The sequence below is a fragment of the Heloderma suspectum genome, chromosome 2 (genome assembly GCF_057233095.1).
Source record: "Heloderma suspectum isolate Gila_16-S chromosome 2, 16-S_ref, whole genome shotgun sequence".
NCBI lineage: Eukaryota > Metazoa > Chordata > Lepidosauria > Squamata > Helodermatidae > Heloderma > Heloderma suspectum.
Genome location: NC_139459.1, coordinates 166395699 through 166412869, shown reverse-complemented (window position 1 = coordinate 166412869; position 17171 = coordinate 166395699).

The window sequence follows — 17171 nt, the reverse complement described above, 5'->3', positions numbered from 1 at the left end:
TTGTCGCCCTGCTTATTTAATTTATATGCAGAGTACATCATGAGAAACGCCAGGTTAGATGAATCACAGGTCGGAATTAAGATTGCCGGGAGAATTATCAACAACCTCAGATAGGCAGATGATACCACCCTAATGGCAGAAAGCAAAGAGGATCTAAAAAGCCTCTGGTTGAGGGTGAAAGAGGAGAGTGCAAAAGCTGGTTTGAAATTCAACATTAAAAAAACTAAGCTCATGGCATCTGGCCCCATCACTTCCTGGCATATAGAAGGGGAAGAAATGGAAGCAGTGACAAATTTTATTTTCTTGGGCTCCAAGATCACCGCAGACGGTGACTGTAGCCATGAAATTAAAAGACGCTTGCTCCTGGGGAGGAAAGCTATGGCAAACCTAGACAGCATAGTAAGAAGCAGAGACATCACCTTGCCGACAAAGGTTCGTATAATCAAAGCTGTGGTTTTCCCAATAGTAACGTATGGCTGTGAGAGCTGGACTATAAGGAAGGCTGAGCGCCGAAGAATCGATGCTTTCAAGCTGTGGTGCTGGAGAAGACTCTTACGAGTCCCCTGGACTGCAAGGAGGTCAAATCAGTCCATCCTAAAGGAAATCAACCCTGACTGCTCATTGGAAGGACAGATACTGAAGCTGAAGCTCAAATATTTTGGCCACCTAATGCGAAGAGAAAACTCCCTGGAAAAGACCCTGATGCTGGGAAAGATTGAAGGCAAAAGGAGAAGGGGACAGCAGAGGATGAGATGGCTAGAGAGCATCACTGATTAAATGAATATGAACTTGAGCACACTCCGGGAGAGAGCGGAGGACAGGAAGGCCTGGCGTGCTATGGGGTCATGAAGAGTCGGACACGACTTAACGACTGAACAACAGCATAACATAACATGGGAAATTGCCCTTTTGGAAAAACTCACAGAAAAACTGAAAATTATAAAGGGTGTAAAAAAGAAGGAATCATTTTATGTGGACTGGTGGACTTTTATTATACACACAAATATATCTGCAATGAGGACTAAAGTATGCAGCACATTTGAAATGCTTTGGTGGAATTGAAGAAATAATTTTATGAAATCTGTGTATTAGTTATGTATTAGTTTTCATCAAGGACAATATATGTTTATACTTAAGGACTCACCTTGCTGATTGGGTTTGATAAAATTTTCCCAGTGGGTTGTTGTGGGGGGCAGGGGAGGGTTATTTTTGTTCTTTTTTGTATTGTTTTTGTTCTTAGTAAGCAAAAATGAAATAAATTTTTAAAAAGGAAGGAAGGATAGTAAAAAAGAGAGCGTGGGGATAGGAGGTAGGCAGGCAAACATATTTGCAAAGCAGGTGAAAAGAGGAAGGGAGGGAGACTGGTTGGTTAGAAAGAGAGAGAGAAAGAGAAAGAAGCGGTCAGGGAAAAATATACAAAGTGGTTAAAAGGAGGGAGGGAGGAAGACAAGCAGGCAGGCAGGAAAGAGAGAGATAGGGGATCATCATGTCATGGACAGATATGGAGAGAGAGATTTCAATAATTACAACCGAAACTTAAATTCCCGAAGAACTTCTGTGGATAAATATAAGGTTATTAATATATTGAAACTCCTGTGATCCCAGTTGACTGTAATTGGATTTCCTATGTAATGTTTGTGTTTTGTTAGATTAAAAAATAAATAAAAAAGAAGAGGAAAGTCTGGCACTGGCAGGCAGAATGTTAAAGGTATAAGAGCAGGCTAGGTAATTATTTCCTTGCTTACTTGACAACTCTAAACAGAAGGGTAAGTGATACAAAAGCCATCCAGTTGAACCTCCCCTCTGCTCTTGTAATCTCATAACTGTTCATCTCAACACCTGGGACAGGCTCCTAATGTTATACACATGCACACAAGCCTCCTGTTATAATGGATAAAATAGTGAAATGTAGATGTTACAGGAATTACCACTCAACTGAATCCTCTGAGCTCAAGGAGTGCTTGGTAAATTCTGGAGCAGATATTTGGTTGCAGGTCTTTGATTCTGCAGATCTTTGAGGGCACTGCAGCTGAAATTCCAAGTTCACACAGCTCAGGGCCATTGCTTTAAGTCTGTATCTAGCAGCTATAGCTTTTTATTTCATTTTTATTCTACAGTAGGTACAGGGGGTCCAATCCAGATCTTTAAAGCCCTTCTATATCATAGAATCATAGAATAGTAGAGTTGGAAGGGGCCTATAAGACCGTCGAATCCAAACCCCTGCTCAATGTAGGAATCCAAGTCAAAGCATTCCTGACAGATGGCTATCCAGCCTCGTCTCAAACGCCTCCAGTGTGGGAGAGCCCACCATCTCCCTACGTCATTGGTTCCATTGTCGTATTGCTCTAACAGTCAGGAAGTTTTTCCTGATGTTCAGCTGGAATCTGGCTTCCTGTAACTTGAGCCCATTATTCTGTGTCCTGCACTCTGGAATGATAGAGAAGAGATCCTGGCCTTCCTCTCTGTGACAACCTTTCAAGTGCTTGATGAGCACTATCATATCTCCACTCAGTCTTCTCTTCTCAAGGCCAAACATGCCCAGTTCTTTCAGTCTCTCTTCATAGGGCTTTGTTTCCTGTCGCCTGATCATCTTTGTTGCCCTCCTCTGAACCCTCTCCAGCTTGTCTGCATCCTTCTTAAAGTGTGGCACCCAGAACTGGACACAGTACTCCAGATGAGCGCTAACCAGTGCTGAGTAGAGAGGAACTAGTACTTCCTGGAATTTGGAAGCTATGCTTCTATTTTGCAGCCCAAAATAGCATTTGCCTTTTTTGCAGCCACATCACTTTGTTGGCTCATATTCAGCTTGTGATCTACAACAATTCCAAGATCCTTCTCGCTTGTAGTGTTGTTGAGCCAATTATCCCCCATCTTGTAACTGTGCATTTGGTTTCTTTTTCCTCAGTGTAGAACTTGGCATTTCTCCCTGTTAAATTTCATTCTGTTGTTTTCTGCCCAGTGCTCCCATGCTAGGCTCCAGATCATCCCCTGCACCTACTCTAGAGTAGAAATGGGAAGTCAAAGTTGCTAGATCCAGATTTAAAGTAATGTCTGTTTTGGCCCTCAGATAGACTGCTCCTGCTCACCCCACTGGCTGCCGCCATTCGGTCAGTAGCATTGGCCAGAGTCACATGTTCCTCATCCTCTCCTTTCAGACCAAAAGTGTTCAGTGGCTGACGGGCCAAAGGTAATTTACTTTGTGAAAGCTACGAGGCATAGGGCCAATGAAGATGCTGCAGTGGTGATGCTCTGCCTGGCCTATTGCCTTCGTCAAACCTCTGAGCAAGCTCTTATCTGGCTTTCCATCTCTCTCTCTCAAACATGTCTATTCCAAGCTGGGGAAAAGAAAATTACATAATTGGATGCTATTTTGATAACTGCCGATATATCACCTAATCTTGGATGTCCATTGTACATGGCTATCGCCACCCTACTTACATTCCTGAACAATCCTTCTTAAACATTTCAGACAGATTAGCCCAACTTGGTGCCCTCCAGAGGTGTTGGCCAATGGCCATGCTGGTTTGGAATGCTGGGAATCATCCCCTGGAGGTTGGAGAAAGTGGGACCAGCCCATTCCAGCAGCCAAATATATTTGTGATACAGTCATGCAAGCCACATAGCATGGTACCAGAAGAAATCCCTGTTGCTATGTAGAGTTACCAGTCTGTGCAGAGATGAGTGGGGGATAGTATTTATTTGCAAGCACCTACTGATTTCTGCAGGTCAAGCTAAAGTTAAGGCGCAGGCAGCACTGTGGTGGTACATGTAAAAGGGCAGGTGTTCATCATGACAGCCCCCCGCCCCCGGCATGCCTCCTAGAAGAATCCCAAAAGGCAGGCAGCTATGTTGATCCATATCAACAATCCAGTCCTAGCAGTTTTCATCTCCAGTCAGAGCAGGGAATAGCTCTTAAGAACAAGCCTTTCAAGACCAAGCCACCCCAAAATCCTTTGCATAACAAGAGGGGGCAATATATTGTTGCAGGGAAAATTTATTTCCTTCCAGCTAGTAGTGTGAGGATTGCAGCTAAGCTCAGAGGGAAAAGTGGGGGCTGGGTGGGTTGGCAGAGAATGTCAGAATCTCTGCTAATCAAAAAGTCCACTACACCAGCTGGCTATAGGTGCACCACAGTTCAGGACAGTAAAATATACCTATGGGCTTCTCCCCCACTGTTTGCATTAATTTATTTGAAATATTTCTGTACCGCTTTTTGGTCCAAAGACCCCCAGGCAGATCACAACTTCAGTTAAAACAATCTATAAAACACACACACACACACACACACACACACACACATATATACAGAGAGAGAGAGAGAGAGAGAAAGATTAAATTAAAACAGAAAGGTAAGACCGGAGACAAAGTACAACCAGGGAGTGGGGGAAGAGTCTAACTGAAGGCACAACAGAACAAAAAGGTCTGAACAGCCCATATAAATGCCGATAATAAGGAGGCCAATTAGGTCTCTAGTGGGAGGCAGTTCTACAACCAAGACACCACTGCAGAGAAGGCCTTGTCCAGGTATCCAGTGGAAACAGGATGCAGAGAAAAGTCTCCAGTGACAAGCAGTGGGCAGGGAAGTTCATGTGGGAGGAAATGGACCTTCAAGTCTCCTGTTCTCCAACCATTTAAGGTTTTATGGCAGGGATGGACAACTTGTGTCCCTCCAAATGTGTTGGCTTACAACTCATACTTCACCATTGGCTATACTGGCTAGGACTGATGGGAGATGCAGGCCAAAACATCTGGAGGGCCATAAGCTGCCTACCCCTGCTTTACAGGTAATGAGCAGTGGCAGCTTGAACTGTACCTGGAAATGTACTGGTAACCACTGCATATGCTCCAACTACAACTCCAATGGCTGCATTTTGCACCAGTTATTCATGTCATGGTGACTTCTAGGCTGGATTACTGCACTGCACTTAATGTGAGCCTGCCCTTGAAGACTGTTTGGAAACTGCAGCTAGTCCAGAATACTGAGGCTAGTCTGCTAAAGGGAACCACATGATGACGAGATCACAACTCACCACTATGGAAAGAACTCCAAAGGCTCCTGGGTATGTTTTTCCAAGCTCAAATAAAAGTGTTGGTTTGGGCCTTTAAAACCCTATATGCAGGGCCAAAAGGGTGGGTTGAATCCCCCTGCCTCAGGCAGCGGAGTGGGAGGAGCAGCAAATTGCACATTCTACCCCCTCCGCACCCGGAGGGCCTGCCTCCTCCTCCAGCTGGTTCTCCAGAGAGTTAAACTGGCTGTTTTCCTGCAGGAAAACATTTACTGCAGCAGGAGAACAGGGACAGCAGGACTTTGTTTTTTTGTTACATTTATATACCGCCTTTTTTCCTCCTTAAGGAACCCAAGGCGGCGTACATAGTCCTCTCCATTTTATCCTCACAACAAGAACCCTGTGAGGTGGGTTGGGCTGAGAGTCTGTGACGGGCTCAAAGTCACCGAGTGAGCTTCCATGGTCGAGTGGGGACTAGAACCCAGATCTCCCGGCTCCCAGTCCAACACTCTAGCCACTACACCACACTGGCTCTCTTTCTGGAGCAGGCACCTATTTGGCAACACTAGTTGGTGCTTCGAAGAGTCACACCAGTCCTGCTCTCCTGCTGTGGGAAACGCCACAACAAGAGAGCGGCTGGCGGGGCTCTCCAGAGCAGCTGCCCTCTGCCTGTTTGGCTCTGAGTAAAACAGAGGATGGGCGGCTGCTCTCAGCCACTCGCTCTCCGGCTTGCACTGAGAATCCTGTACAGGAGATCTCCCGGGACACCACTCCCATGCCTGGCTCTGAGGAAGGACCTCCTCAGAGCCAGGCATTTCAATTGGATCTCCAGAGAGCCCACCTGCCCTCTGGCTTGCACCGGGAGGATCCTCAGTGCGAGCCAGAGGGCAGGCAGTGGTAAGTGATGTGGCGGCAGCAGCAGAAACAGCAAAGAGATGGGGGGTGCAACCCAGCAGTGGGGCATGGAGACAGGAGAGCTTGCATGGGGGCTGCTTACATGCCCTAGGACCCAGATATTTCTCAGACCTCCTTCTCCCATATCAGCCCATCCATCCACTGGGCTCATGAAATTATATCCAATGGTAGTCTAACAAGTCCCATTAATTCCAGTGGGTCTACTCTAGTTAGGATTGACATTGGATACAACCCATCATTTGAGGCCTAAGTATAGCTGGTGTTTATTGGAGAAAGAAGAGACACTTTTCAGCGGTGGCTCCTTATCTCTGGAATGCCTTCCCCACGGAAGTCCGCCTGGCATCTACATTATGTAATTACTATCATTTAGGTGACAGACCAAAATCTACTTTTCCTGGGCTTTTAAGAACTGTTCATAATGTTAAGTACTCGGGAGGGGTAATCCTATGGCCCCTAGACAGCATCTGAGGGACCATAGGATAGTTTGGATTTCCCGATCCAAGGTCGGAGACAGCGCTCCAAACTCGGAGGGGGGAATCGGAGATCTGACACCCCCCCTTGCAGCTGGGATGGAAAGAACTGTGCCAGTTGGCCTTTGAGGTCAGGAACTCTACCTTGGAGAAGGGGCAAAGGGGGTGTTTCGGTGGGCGAGACCAGGGAGGCCAGGATATGAGCTGTCCTGAACCTCTGCCAGGCTCCTTCCCTCCCCCTCTGAAACACCTTTGTAAGATGGGCAAAAACCTCATCTAGTGAAAAATGCAGGGCAGGAGGACGAGGAGATGAAGATCGACTCCTCCGCTCCTCCCACCCTGTGTAGGATGATCATAAGGCTCTGAGTTCAGGGGTTTACGATCATTGGGGCACAACCCATAGGATTGCACTCTACTTTTCAGGCAGTTTTTATAGTCATTTCAATGGACTGTTGCTGTTTTAACTGTTTTTGTTTTGTATATTGTCTTTTTTTCACAATTATAGATAATACAGATACATAAATGTTGAAGGTTCTGAACACTCTTTTAGGGCAGCCCCATGTAGAGCTCATTGCAGTAGATGTGACCATGGCATGTGAAATAGTGGCATTATATGTGAGCATTGGAGATGCAATTGTGCTCTTGTGCGACTCCCATTCATTTCAATTTTCCATGTTAATTAGTGAGGTATGTGAATATACGGTTTGGATTTTCCATTTCAAGCAGCAAAATATCTGGAAGCAGCTCTGCCTGGATGTAGCTCCTCATGCTAGCCTCAACCCAGTGAAACATTAATGGGCAACATTGATTTGAGGAAGCTGCCTCATACTGAGTTGCAGAGCCCAGCCCTACCATTAAGCAGAGTGAGGCAGCTGTTTCAGGCAGCTGATTTTGGGTGTCATGAAAGGGCAGCAAATTGCTAGTTATTTCATTTATTGTTGTTGTTGCATTTTTACTGCCAGGGAGAGGCACTTGTGGGATTTTCTGCCTCAGGCATCACAACAATTGGGTCCACCTTGGGTACTAAGCATCTTGACGGGGTGTGCGTGTGTGCGTGATTGGCTGTTCTACCTCAGGCAGCAAAATGTCTTGGTCCAGCCCTTGGATCCAGCCCCCAAATGCCTCGGTCCAGGACTGCATACTCAACTGGCCACAACTTTCCAAGGCCTCAATCAGGTGTATGTCCCAGCTAGTGGAGGCAGGTGGCTCTGATTTTGATGGGGCTGTGAATCCATTCTGGGTTTCAGTCAGAACCAGCCAGGACTCTAAGGGAGCTGTCCAAAGTGCTGAGCCCTATCCCCAAGATGGGTTTAGTGCCTTGGATCACTTCTTTAGAGTTCTGACTGGTTCTGACTGAAACCCAGAGAGGATTCACAGCCCCACCAAAATCGGAGCCACCAGCCTCCACGGTTCTCAGCCCTGATCCTTCTCATCGGCAATACTAGGGTTCGAACACATACCACTACACGTGGCCCCCTTTCCCCGGAACCCCTCTAAGCTCTCGCCAAGTGCCTTTGGGCGCTCTAGCTGTCACACCTGCTGGAGAGAAGGTCTTGCCTCCTCCTTAGTAATAGTCCCGAGAGTTCTCAGCAGAGCAGGGACCGGGGTGGGTGGGAGTCTTGAGACTGGATCCAACCCCTCAGCCAAGCCCAGCAGAGGCTGGTTCCCTCCCTCCCTGCTCGCTGACGCCGAAGGTAATCGCTTCCCACAAATTAGCTGGGCCCAGGTTTTTATATCATGCTTATTACTTTTTACCCCCTGCCTGCTGCTGGCGTTGGAGTGTCGTCAGCACTGCCCCTTTTAATTCCTGCTTTCGTACCTGCCCGGCCTCCAAATCCTCCAGCTGTGAATGGGCTGTTTGTTCCTCCTTCCCCACCGGGAGGGCAATTTGTGTGGCTGGAGAGGAGGGGAGAGCAGGCAGAGAGATCTGAACGATGCCTGTCCACACCTTCCCTCCCGAGCCATCCTGGACAGCGCTGCTATTAACTCCGCTGTCACTGAAAGGAAAGGGCAACCCGGACCAATTCCCCCAGCTCCCACTTTGGGTTAGCGAATCCTTTTTTGCGGACTGGCCACGCTTCCGTGTCTTTCCTGGCACACGGAACCTGGCAGGCCCTTCCACAGCACCAACTTTTATCTCCAGGGCAGGAAAAAATGGCACCTGTTTATTTTGGTGTGGTGCTGCTGCTGCTGCTGCTGCTGCTGCTGAAGGCACAAGAGAAAGCCAAAAAGTGGATAACTCTAGACTCCCACATTTCAGGGTGACCAGATGTTTAAAAAGGGAGACAGGGCTTCTTTAATCGTTGTGTGGAAGGGGGGATTTCAGCTTTTCTCAATCCTGTCTGACAATAACTTAACTCTTCTGTAAGACTATTAAAGATAAACATAATATAAACATATTAAAGATAAATTTTGTATTAAAAAGCCCTCCCCAACATGGTACCTCCAGATGTTTTGAACTAGAACCAGATGTTTTGAACTAGATTGTCACAGCTATTTCTGGTCCTGGTGGCCAGTGAGGAATGGTGTTGCACAGTGGCTAAAAGACTGAGCTGTAAATCAGCAAGTTCTGCTTTGAATCTTGCCTGAATCTCTAGGTGGCCTTAGGCAAGCTGCCTTCTCAGCCTCAGTCCCTCACCTGCAATATGACTTACCTTACAGCGTTGTTGTAAGAATTACAATAATGCACGTGAAGCACTTTCAACATTTGAAAGCACTATACAAATTATTATTAATAGTAGTTGTAGTAGTAGGGATGCCAGCTTCCTTATCTTCCAAAATCAAATAAAATTTTGCTCCTCAACTCTCTTAGATGGGAAATTATGTACTGGCTGGATTCAGAAAACATGATCACCCACACTCAAGGGCTGAATATGGTTTGAGTGTGGGTTGTTGTTGAACTCTGGGGTTGTTGAAGCATGGGTTATCGTGTTGCCTGAACCCAGCTGCAATAACAAACCATGGTTTGTTAACCACAAACAACCCATGAAGAGAACCCATGGTTTGTTGTTGGGTTGTGAACTGTGGCTTGTTCATGGTTTGTTTTTCGTGGCTGGGTTCAGACAACATGATAACCCATGTTTCTACAACAACCCACTGTTCAATGACAACCCACACTCAACTCTTGAGTTTGGGTTATCATGTTGTGTGAATCCATCACTCTGTCCAATCTGAAGTATTCACTTTCTAGTCCCTCTCCATATCTGAGATAACTGGAGCAAAAAATCCATCCCTACCCCAACCACCTGGTTGAGCTTCCACTTCTCTTTCTCTTTGAAATGAATTGTATACCTTGTCATTTTGACCTCCAGCCTGCAGTCAATCTGTTTACAGCCCAATCTTATGAGTAAGTTCAGTGTACATAGGAATGCAGCCTTAGGGCTGGTTCCAGACGAGTATCCACGACCGATCACTTCTTGCAGTGTCCCAGCAGAGTCCCACAGTGCCTTTAAGTAACAAATTAATTGCAGCATGACTCCCCCCCCCCCGCAGGGAATTATCTACTCCCTCAGATGCATCTAACAAAGTGGGCTGTGCAGTCCACAAAAGCTTATAATTAATTTGTTCATCTTGAAGGTGCCTCGGCCCTAATGTATGCAGTTTACTTCCCACAGATTTCAGTGGGTCTTACTGCTAAGGAGTATACAGAGGATTGCAGCTGTACAGCCCGATCCTATGCAGAGTTAGTTGCACTGCAGCATGCAGGCACCTAAATCCATTTACTGGGGAGTTAATAATCTCCTACTGCAGGGATGGACAGAAGGTACATAAATCTGCTGGTAGATCTGTGGTTTGCAGTAGCTCTCCAAGGCTGTCTAAGGCCCCATACATTAATGAGAGCAGCTAAAATTGAAAGCAAAAAGTATCTCTGGCAGGGCTAGCCTTGTGCTAATTGATTCTCTCTCAGCCCCAGCACTCCTCATCTTTAAAATAGGGATATCAGTTGGGTACTTTTGTTCAGCTTCACTAGCCAGTTTTAGAGCATTGTGGTAGAATCCCTGATCTCTGGTAACTCGCATGTAGATCTGTATATATATTGATAATTGACTCCACCCTCTGAGCCGCCATTTTGTGTCTAGCTCTGGTTGGTAGACCTCAGCATTCTAGTAAAAAAAAAAAAAGCAGGGGGAGCTCTGGAAGTTTTAGCCTACAGCTCCCATCATCTCTCACATTGGCTATGCTGGCTAGGGCTGCTGGGAGTTGTAGGCCAAAACATCTGGAGGGCCCCAATTGCCCACCCACCCTTGCCCTAGGAGTGTGGCTGGCTGCTATGTTTGTCACCTTACAGCCTGATCTTAGCCTTGTGGATGCAGAAGTGAAGTGCCCCTGGCTTCAATGCAACCTACTTCCAAAGGTTTATAGTTAAAATATAAACGGTTGTTAGGTCACCAGTTCCTAACATACAATAGTTCTCTGTAGGGACCTGTATCAGTCCACCTTGTTGCTCACTTTGATCCCTTCCTGCTGATGCATTGCATAATTTGTATTACTTCTTGTATCAAATTTGATTTTCCATGCCTCTGGCACGCTGACAACTTTTAAAAATGAAGGGTGACCTCTTCTGTAGTTTGGTGTCAAGCTTTAAAATTAATGATTATTAATATGATTAAATTCCCATTAACATTTCATCTCCTGTAGGAGGAACTAGCAAAAGTAATTTTTCTTTTTGCTATCCCCCCCTTGAAGTGGAAATACCTTGAGGGAACAAAAGTGAGCTATAAATGTCTAATTAAATAAACAAATGATTCTTACAGGATTGGAATGGAAAAAGAAAGAGGGCACAGAAAGATTTGATCTACTGATGTTGGTTTTCACAGAATTGCAGTGACTCAATGCACTGAAGCAAAGATCTACACCATAAAGTTGTAATTTGGGAGGGACGTATCTGTCAAGTTCAGGCTCATGAAGCTCCTTCCATTCTGGTTCCACACAAGCTTTCCACTCCCCCCCCCCCCGAAATATGTATGTATTGTGTGCACATTTTTCTCTTTTGTATTTTTAAATATATATTTTTATTGTATTTTCAAGACAACAATATAACAAACAACAATGTACACATTTTTCGGTATGCTTTTCAAATGTATGCATGTTGGCATGCATGTACCCATTGAGTAAAGTAGGGGAGGGGGACCTCTGCTCCCCACCTGGCTTGCAGAGGCTTTGGCTCCCTGCTGAAGCCCCACCACAGGAATCTACCTGGGACTTGGGAAGGGGGTGAGAATCCCCTTGTTATCTCCAAATACTGATCACAGATAACTGGGAGATTCTCCCCGCCCTTCTCAAGCCTCCTGGAGGCTTGGGAGGCGTCAATGATTGGAGATAACATGACACATTATGACATGCTATTATGTTAACTGGGTGGATGAGTGACATGCTAAATCCTTCACCTGGGCCACGCCTTCCCCCATGGGGGAAACTCCAGCTGGTGCTTTCATGTGGAAGCAATGACATCAGGGGGCATGGCCAAGCCCCATTATGTCATCTGGCCCATGGAAGGCTGTACAGACCCCTCCCAAGGCTGTCTGCCCCACTGTCAGAGAGCTCTTACCATCAGGAAGCTTCTGCTAACGTTTAGCTGAAATCTGCTTCTCTGCAGTTTCCAGCCACTGGTTCTAGTCTTGTCCTCTGCAGCAACAGAGAACAAGTCTGCTCCATCTGAAATATATTTAAGTCTTCCTTACTCTCCAGCAGGATGATACAGGTAATCAAGTTACCCAGGGCAGGAAAGCTCTCTCTCTGTGTGTGTGTGTGTGTGTGTGTGTGTGTGAGAGAGAGAGAGAGAGAGAGAGGCATGTGTTAAGTAGTATGTGAATGGTGTCTCGAGTTGTGCATATGTGGAATGAACACAGAAAGCGCGTTAACTAAAACTCATCTGCAAATGTTTCACACAAGTCTTCTACTTGTATATTTGACAGGCCAAAATCCTGCATTTTTCCCGGCCGTTAGACAAACTCCACTAGAAGGTTCTAGCCACCTTTTGATTAGAGTAGCGACAGGCAACTTGGTACCTTCCAGATGTTTTGGACTACAGATTCCATAAGCCCCAGCCAGCATGACTAATGGTCAGGGATTATGTGACTTGGTGTTCCAAACATCTGGAGTGTACCAGGTTGTCTACTCCTGGATTTCAGTCTGATATGTGCCCCTCTGGACTTTTAGGTTCTGGTTGGCACTCCTGCTGCCCCCAAAGAGGCATGAGAGCCTCCCTTGGCTTGCATCTGGGCACCCAGACACTGAGCCCGTTCATTCCAAGCTGTAATGCATCCTGCCTTCCTTTGAACATCTTTGCCACTGTTGTGCTCCTGTTCATTTCAATGAGGTCATGCAGGAGAGAACATCCCAGGTTTACAAATGTCCCCCCTGTTTACAAATATAAGAGGAGGGAATGCCATTTGAATTTTCTGCTGCAGGCACCAGTATTTCTTGGTCTGGTCCTGAGCAGCACAATCTCCTTGCACATGCTCTGTGTGTGTGTGTTGATTAGGAATACAATGGATTCCTAAGGGGCTGCACTCCTTCCAATTTAGGGCAAAGGGACATTTCCTCTGTGCCAACATGACCCCACTCTGAAAGCACACGCTGGGCCAGGCCTTGCTTCCTCTGGGTATAAGAAGCTTACAGGAATTCCTATGCTGAGGTCAAAGAATGCAACAAGGGGGGGAGGGCAGCCACCCTAAATCCCAGATTGCTTTACAGAGTGGTTATTAATCCCCAGTCCAAACTCTGTCCCCCGTATTTACTCAGGCAGCACCATGATGAGGCCAAAGAACATCAAGAGCTCACTCACGTGGTCAACTTCTCCTGTGTTACAGGCCCTCCCGTGCAAACAAGGCCCTTCTCCTGTTGCTTCTATAGGCAAGACAGAACAGTCTACTCACAAGAGAATAAAGGGACAGAAGTCATGTGTAACATGCAGAAAGCAGAGGGTGGCGGGGAGGAATATTTCCATCTCCCAGGACATTCTGCCTCAGACTTAGAGTCACCATACTCTGCTGCCATTCCCCCACCCCCAACCGAAGAGGTCTAGTTTACAGCTACTAAATTGGAATATATTAACATGTTTAATACTGTGGAATTTGGTCTTAACAGTTCCTGGGAATGGCTTAGTTACTGCAGAATCTTGTTTGGGAGTTTTGTTTGGGCTAAATCCAACATCACGCAAGCAGATTTTCACTCACAGAGCAGGGGTTTCCCTTCTCCCTCCTCCCCACTGCAGCCCCACACCCTATCCTAAACCTGCTTGGAAGGTCCCACAACCTCCAGCAGATTTGGGGGCACACCAGGGACTACAAGAAGAGAAGGAACTTGATCCATCAGCAGTGTCTGTTTCAATGACAGAAAGACACTGCTGGATACAACCCAGCATTGCCCATAATGTCATACCCACCCCAATTGAAACTTTGATTGGATTCCACATTCATTTGTGCTCTGCATAGTACTGTGACACACCTACCACGTCTGATCTTGGATTCCTGCATAAACACCTTCTTAAGCAATTGTATACAGCACCAAAGTCATGTACAGCATGTAACTGGAAGTCTCCAAAGCAGCCAACTAAAAAGCGGCGCGTTGATCAAATGTGGGAGACTATGACTATGTATAAACTTACTCAGCACATGGAGCAAGCCAGGAACTCTAAGAAAGATATTATAGCACCATGTTTTCCATTTATGCCCTATGCTGAAGCTCTTCAAACTTTTGATCAAATTCCAACCAAGTACAGTTGCCCATATTTTTTCTAATACACGCGTACACACAATATAACATACATTCACACACACTCCTTTTATATGTTGTTTAAATTGTATTTTTACTCTTTCATTGAGCTCCTACTTAGGCCATTTTACTGTAGATGTTCCCTAAGCATATCAGTTATAGACTAAGAATTATAATTAGTGAATTCCTTTGTTTATGTAGTGATCTTGATTTATTATGTATGTTCTTTTTCTTCTTTTTGTTGCCTTTATTTTGTTAACTTTATTTCAAAATAAAATAAAGTGTATGGAAAAAAAGAAGAATTCATTTACAGGTTCAGTTCTATTGTCAGAGGCTTAAATTGGGACAAATGACTTTTATCACACTGTATATGTTAATTGGCTAATGTAGTGCCAAGATGTTTGTGTTATCAGCAACAACTGCATTGTGAATGACTGCGGTGACTGTCACTATGGTACTTTCTGCAGTGAATTTCCTTCTGATTTCAATTATTACAACCCTCTCTCTCTCCCTGCCCCCTAGCCCAATATGTACTATAAAAAAACACACCCTAAAACTCTCCATGCATTAGATGAAATGGATGAAAGGTTATGCCAGAATAAGGGTGCAGTCCTATTGACTGTGCCTTCAATGATCGGAAACCCCTGAACTCAGAGGCTTCCGATCATCCAGTGCAGGGTGGGAGGAGCGATGGAGGTGATCTTTGCCTCTCCATCTGCCCACCCTGCATTTTTCGTTAGATGGGCTTTTTTGCCCAACTAATTGTGGTGCTGGGGGGCGGGGAAGGAGGCTGGAGAGGCCACAGGATAGCTCACATCCTGGCCTCTCCTGTCTCCTCCTTTCCCTGCCCACCAAAATGCCCCCTTCTCCCCCTCTCTGAGATCACGTCTCCGACCTCAGAGGGCAGCCCACGCAGTTCTTTCTGCGCCAACTGCAGGGGGTTGGATCACCAACTCCCTCTTCCAAGGATGGAGCGCTGTCTCCGACCTTGGAGGGGGGAATCCCCAGTATCCTATGGCCCCTCAGACAACGTCTAGGGGCCAAAGGAGGGCTCCATAAATCCCCAAGTATTTAAGGTGCCACAAGACTCTTCATTGTTTTTACACACCTACTGACTCAGGGGACAAAGTAGACTGTGGTTCAGACAAGTCTGTGTCACAATAAATCTGTTGGTCTTTAAGGTGCTGCCTTGTTATCTCCGCAACAACCCTTTGCTTTTTATTTCCCTTCTGCCAGTAGACCATCCGCGGCGATGTAGAGTACATTTTTCTTCCACTAGAGGGAGAAATTCCATGAGAAAACAGCATTAGCAGGTGTCAAGTTAGTAGTTAGAGAAAAACAGTCAGAAAGACAACTTGAGAGGTTATTGGCAAAGGGAAAAATTGACTTATAAATCTTGGATTTTATTCTCAGTGCTGGAAGCAGTATGGGATCTAGCATTCAGGCCCTGGTTGTTATGAGGATTTCCGTTGTTCCCACTTTACAGCCTGATCCTATGCATGTTTACTCTGAAGTAAGTGTCCTGGTTCCAGGGCCAGCACCAGATTCCAATACTGCCCTCCACCAAGGCTCACAGACAAGCCATAGTTTGTTAACCATGGGTAGTTTGATCGTGCGAACTGGGTCAGTTTCACTTAGTTCAGTGAAATTTATTCTTAAAACAGCAATCACAGAATGAGAGTTAGACAATGGCTTAGATCTGTCAGCCCCAACCTGCTGCCCTCCAAAGGACTTCAATTCCTCTCATCCACAGCCAGCGTGGCTAATTGCCATAAATGCTGGGAGTTGCAGTCCAAACATCTAGAGGGCACCAAGTTGAGAAGGATTACTTAAGTGTGTCTAATGGAAGTCCACACAGACTTTGTGACGACTTCACTATCATTACTCAGTAGTGAGAGAAGTGCACTCTGCATTTGCCTGAGGGCATTTTCACCTATTTTTCATGAACTCCAGCACTGAGGCCTGGCACTGAAAAGAGCTGTCAGGGCTCAGCCCTGGAACAAATTAAGCCCCACGCTCAGCCTCTCCACTAGGGTTGCCAAATGACCACACAAAAACAGCCTGCCCTGCTCCACTGCCCTTAAAGCTGCTTGATGTGCAGTGATCAGCAGGTGAAGCTTTTCAAAGCATGGAGGTAAACATTATTGCCTGCTAATCTCTGCACATTCAAGCAGCTTTTAAAGGCCTAGCTGCAGGACCTGATTGAAAAGTTGGCAACCTTAGGCCCCTCACCTTTTGCGGAAAGCTTCTTCTTCTTCAATTGACTGAAAACTTTTCACTGCAATGCCCTTCCCTCCTGTTATTGGCTCTGTTCCTATCCTGTGCCCTTAACAGCATCCTGACACTAGGGATGCCAGCTTTTCAACCCATCTCCACAGCAGTGTCTTTAGTCGATGCTTGATGTGCAGACATTAGCAGGAGATAATGCTCAGTTCCATGCTGTGAAAAGCTTAACTTGCTGATTTCTGCTTATCTGAACTGCTGTAAAAGGCATAAGAGGAGACCAGGATAGGTTTTGTTGTTTTTTTTTTGGTGTCTAAGTGGCTGAATCCTCTTGCCAAGTATGACTGTTAAAAGGCAAACATTCAGGAGGTGAAGATTTTCCATCTCTGCATTTTTATAGGTGGAAATCCTTGCTGCCTCTTACACCTAGAACTCCACCTCAGAACACCTGCCTGACCCTGCATCTCTCTCTCTTCTCCTTTAAAACCTCCCCCCCTTTGGGTGGTGCTGGGGGGTGACTTCTTAGTCCTCGTCCCTCTTGCAGCTTCCCCAACCTGATGGCGTCCAGATGCCCGTGGACCCCGACTCCCATCAGCCCCAGCCAGCATGGCCAATGGTCAGGAATTATGGGAGTCGCAGCTCAAGACATCTGGAAGGTTGGGGAAAGGAGACCCTGTTGAAACCACGCCTAAACTACCTGAGCTGAACTTATACTCTTCCCCTGTGTACCTGGAGACCAACTTCCTTCCTTCCCTTTGTAGCCTTCCCCTGCGCGGAATTTTCGCTTGTAAGCTCCTCGGGGCAGGTCCCAGGTCCGCCCCGCCCCGCCTTTGTCTGTTAC